The following is a 5429-nucleotide window of genomic DNA, read 5'->3' on the forward strand; positions in this document are numbered from 1 at the left end:
TATAAATAGGACTCAATGTCAGTGCAAGTATATTGTTGTTTTTATTTGGTATTCTGTATGTTATGAGTTAATGAAAACTACAGGGTGGGGTGTTTCAGGGTAGACAAGGTAATCACAGAGGCTAAGCAGTCTAACCTGTTTTCACGTAGGGCAGCTCATGATTCAGTGGAGCGTTCCAGGTTAACTAGGCCTGCACTAGATTCCGTTTAGTAGAATGTTTGTCAGTTTCGGGCCTATTATGCGTTTGTATGGGAAACAGGGTTCGGTGATTATTAATTTCTGTAGAGAGGACGTCTGTCAGTCTTCTGGACTCTTTGCTCTCCGTTTCACACTTGTGGGATGTTTTCGGGTATCATGTTGGCGTACTTTTCGCTGTATAGATCTTTTTCGTATGTTTTCATGCCTGCGATGTCTGTCTCACTCATATGTGTCAAATTGCCAGGATGCGCTGTAGGGTGAAAAGCAGGTGGTTCAAACTGACCGCTTCTCTCATCACAAGCCAAGTCTCTAATCGGTCGACAGCCCACGTCCACCCAGCGACCGGTCAATCCAACCACGCCTCAGGAATAGTCTAGAACCCACTGTCCATGGGATAAACTTTCGCTGCCTCCTGACCAGCAATGGGCGTCAGAATAAACATGATTAAAGCCCCATTAGGGCCACAGTGACAAAGATATTTCACAGTGTTGCGTGATTTGTACTGGCTGAAAGTGTCACTCCCTTGAGTCGGGGTTTGTGGCGTACTCTGGCAGCAACTTTCGGCAGACAGTACAATGATGCAGGGTGTTCGAGGGTAGTTCCTCCTGAAACGACAAGGGCATGGTGGCACGAATTGTATCCTCTTGGGAAGCCAGGGCGATCAGGACTCTTGAACTGTTCACCCATCACGGTCAATCCAGTGACTCAATCACAATGCGGCCCATGTGATTGTATTCGTACAGCATTCTGAGTCAGCGTGAGGCAATATCTTAGCCTTAAGAATTTTGATTGGTGTTAGTGTTTAGCTTCGAGCTCGAAGGCATGGCAGGATGGTCAAGCAACAGAAGGGTATTGATTGTGGCGTACTGGAAGGAACACACCGTCACGGCTGAGGTGTGAATAAATTGGAACCATTGACGCCCATCCTGTATACAGAGCCGGTGTACGTGTGTTTGTGTTATCGAGTCATTCATGGTGACAGCGTGGTGCTAGTCAACAGTAAGGACCGCATTTTGCCTCCGCACTGTGTGGCCTTGTACTATGTTTTAACAGACTGTGTCGTTGGATGAGTGAGTATGGGTGGGTGCATAGAGTCCTCCATTTGTTTGGTCTGTGGGCATCCAGTGTGAAGTTGTGTGTGCGAGGGCTCGAGTCGTGTGTGAGAGCAGCCGTCACCAGGGGCTGAACAAGTTGCAAGCATACGCCACTCCTGTATGACAGCCCGGCCGACCTATGCATCATCAATGACCGGAGGTGCTAGTCAACAGTAGGACCCATTTTCTGCCACGCACTGTGAGGCCTAGCTCTATTTAGCAGACGTGCTGATTGGTGGATCAATGCAAGTATCTTAGTATGTGGTCGGTCAATATTTTACGTATCCTTCCCTATTGTGTACTGGTATCTTTGATATGTTGTTGTAGCAGCGCTCCAGGCTCTCCACAGCACAGCTGACAGGGTTTCAGTTAGCATATACAGTAGGAGCATGGGTCAATATTGTGATGAGATCCTCGCCATTGGGTTAGTGCATCGCATGGTGTGGTGTCCAGGCTGCAGTCTACTGGCGATGGACTGACAGGTTTCTGTGTGGCATTTATGGAAGTGATGGACGGTATCCGTACATCTATCTGATCTAGCATCATCTATCAGTTTCGTCAGGCAGGTATTTGGGTATCATATAAAGTATCTATGCTATCTACTAATCATATCTAACTCACACACACACACACACACACACCAACATACACACACACACACACACACACACACACACACACACCACAACACACACACACACACACACACACACACACACACACACACACACAACACACACACACACAACCACACACACACACCACACACATTAATGAAGTAGCCGTCCTGGGCATTGTTTGTCCCATCTCCAAAACAATCAACTGCCTTAGCAAAATACCGGTAGCAATGTTAGTGTATGACAACTTATTCATAATTAACAGTATTGTCAGCTTCATAGCTAAAGTTGCTGAACTTACCCTCAGCTTCAAGTCTGCGTTTCTTTATCTGGGGGGAGGCAGTGGTCCGCTGGGTGAGTTGACGTCTCTTTGGCTGGGGAGGGCGATTGTACCCCAACCACAACGCTGGGAAAGGATTATCCTTGGTTGGTTTTTGGTCAACAAAGTGATAGGAACAAACAAAAACGTTGCGGGGTGGTTTCTTTAAATTCAATGCCTTCAGCCAGGTCCTTGATTCCGAGTCGGTATCAGGCTTGCGAAAAAATGTCAACAATGGAGCGCATGGACATTGCCTCTTCGTAGCTGGTTTGTGGTCGTAGCACTCTCTATCTAACCACTCGTTCAGGTGCTTTCTCGAGTGATTGCAACCAACTACCGCACACGTAGTTCCCGAACCACTTTTCTTCATGTTGTAATTGTTATATCCTCTTTGTCTCTGCGATATCAGTGCTTTGTCGGCACAACGGAGCTAGCTAGCAAAACAAACCCAGTCCGCCAAAACGGAAGTGCATTGCATCGAAGGGTGGAGTTCAGGATGTAGAGCGGAAACGGCTCAATAACTTGTGTATATGGCCCATCATATTTATTAAATTATGGCAGTATGATTACTTATGCATTGATGTGTTCATCACGTCTGGTATACGTGGAGCTTTGTCATTTATAATTATATGGAAATGTTTATGTATTAGTCGATTTATATTTAGTTTAAGGTAATAATCTGTATGTGTAAAGTCACTATTAACTAAAGCTTTCAGATAAATGTAGAGGAATAAAACTGCAATATTGGATTGTGAGTTAAAATATAAAGTAGCATGAATTAAAAATACTCAAGGAAAGTACAAGAACCTCGAAATTGTAGTTAATACCGTACTCGTACTAAATGTACTCGTGCCGGCCCTGACCAATTTGCTGCCCAAGGCAAGATTTTAGCTGGGGTTTTATAACTAAACGTAGCAGTTTGAGATGTCTTGTTGAAGGACTCTGTGAGCAACAGGGCCTCTGCACTACAGTTCTATATATATAAATATATATTCCCTGAAACTTTTCTGTAGCCCCGGTAACTGTCCGCCCAGAAACGCAGAGGCCTCCGATCACTGTGACAGTTTAGCTAATGGATTTGGATTGCAAACATGTTTCCAGCTCTGGTGTGCAGTTGTGTGTGTTACAGGATAACACCGGCTTGTGTCTGCCAACAGGATGCGTGTTTGACAAAGACGGAGGTTTATCAGAAACAGATCGTAAGTCAGCTCTGTGTACACTCGGACGTGACGATAGAGCCATGCTAAGCTCAGCTGCAGGTGGTAGATAGTATACAAGGACACAAACATGCTCGATAGAGATGAAGCAGAACCTAATTTTCGGTATATTTAAATGGGCTTTCCTCTTTTTGGGCGACATATGGCAGGAAAGGCAGAGAATGGACTAGAGTCCTGAGCACGATGTAGAGTTGTTCACATCTTCCATCAGAAAACAGGTTCTCTGCTTGGCATGGGTTCCCAGAGTGCACAGATGCTTAATGGCATGACTGGTTGTGTGCAGGCTCTCCGGGCCCTGACCGAGACGCTGCCGGATTCTGGGCGGAGACACCAGACAGCCTCAGGAGGCCCAGGGGCCCGCAGGCCCAGGCTGCAGCTACTTACCCTGATAGCTGGTTAAAAAGAGGCGTGAAGAGCTGAATGTCACCACACTGCCCAGCCTTGATATGACTACATGACCTGGATACAGACCTGGAGGAAGGGAATACAACATTTAGTTGTTTTTTTTACAAATACTGTCTTCATATCTTGTGTTATGGTTTATGTTCAATCCATGCTTTGACAAATATCCCATTAGGATAACAACAATTAAAGCGAACCTATTCTGCTATTTTCAGGTTCATATTAGTATTTTGTGCCTCAACTGTGACATGTCTCCATGCTTCAATGTTCCAAAAGCTCTTTATTTTTCTCATACTGCCTGTGCTGCAGCACCTCTTTTCACCCTCTGCCTGAAACCAGAGCCAAGTCTGCTCTGCTTGGTTAGCTTAGCCTATCACGTACGAGTCGGAGCGCTAGCCAATAGAAGTGCAAGTATTGATGTCACTATGTTACAGAATTAAACAAAGGAGTCCAATGGAGGCGTTTCAGTTGGGGGGGGGGGTTTACATGCACAAAAACCTATATCACACACAACCGCATAATTAGTCACTGCAGTAAGCCTGGGTCAGATTGCTTTTGCCTGTCTACCATTTAGTCATTTAAACATAATCAATGTTTTGTTTGAAGAGAGCATCATCTTTAACTAAATCAAAACCAGGCACATTTTATTATTCTTGAGAGTTCCAAAAACATACAAATCCATGTTAAGTTTCACATTTATAAAACTCTAAATGCAGGATTTTCACATGAAATGGTTTACTGTATTATTGTATTGTTACTGTTGCATACGAAAATAATCTGAATCCTTTTTCAAATCTACGTGTCAAACAATAATGAGCACTACAAACATTTTCTATGATCTTTCATGTGTTTTACTAGTTTAATTTGTTTTATGTCCTATATTCATGTTGCACTGGAGGAGCCTGTGACTTAAGTTTTTCATTGCAATATCTACACTCTAGCTAATGTGCAAATGACAATAAATCCTTGAATCTTGAATTGAATCGTTTTTCTATTTGCCAACTCTATGGTTAATCTGTCGTTAATTTGAGGCTACTTAAAGTATTTGGTATGAAGAGGTTTGGTTAGACACAAAAAATCCTTGATTTTGTGAAAGGTAAAGATTGGAATAGTCCTAAAAAGTAAGACATTTTTTGTCAGACACCATCTTAGTCCTGTTTCTAAGTCACACAACAAACATTCGGAACTCATCACTGCCAGGCTCTGAAAAAAAAACACTGGGACAGTAATTTATCCAATAATCACATGAGATAACTTTTTCCGGAAAGAATCAGAAGAGGTTCTTTAAATTATGGCCAATACCTTTGTTTATCTATTTGTGGATAGTAACTTTTGGTAAGTTTGAGGTAAAAAACGTCTATGTTACTGTACATAAACTGTTTATAACCATTGTTTATCAGCATACTGTACCAATGACTTTACTTCAGTGTTGCTTGCTTCAAACTCAAATACCAATAAGACAATGTTCCTTTGTAACCTAGAAACCTGAAAAACCTTGATATAAAACAGTCTTACAGACTTGTCGTGATGTAAAAATAGCTAAATCAATGCTTACTCAATATCTGCTATTATTAAACTCCAC

General features: G+C 43.0%; 2 long non-coding RNA genes across 2 annotated transcripts in view; both read left to right on the top strand.

The window, feature by feature from the left end:
- The window catches only part of LOC104962833 (uncharacterized), an 18766-nt gene extending 17683 nt beyond the window's left edge, over nt 1-1083 (top strand). Inside the window, exon 3 of the long non-coding RNA XR_800250.1 lies at nt 1072-1083. This is a non-coding gene — a long non-coding RNA (uncharacterized lncRNA). The remainder of the gene's footprint in view (nt 1-1071) is intronic.
- A 552-nt stretch (nt 1084-1635) lies between these two features.
- LOC104962832 (uncharacterized) lies at nt 1636-2675 on the top strand. Its single transcript, XR_800249.1, has 2 exons — nt 1636-1668; nt 2211-2675. It is a non-coding gene; the product is annotated as an uncharacterized lncRNA (long non-coding RNA).
- The last annotated feature ends 2754 nt before the right edge of the window (nt 2676-5429 follow it).

This window comes from Notothenia coriiceps, unplaced genomic scaffold, assembly GCF_000735185.1.
Source record: "Notothenia coriiceps isolate Sejong01 unplaced genomic scaffold, NC01 NC01_scaffold00035436, whole genome shotgun sequence".
NCBI classification, from domain to species: Eukaryota; Metazoa; Chordata; class Actinopteri; order Perciformes; family Nototheniidae; genus Notothenia; species Notothenia coriiceps.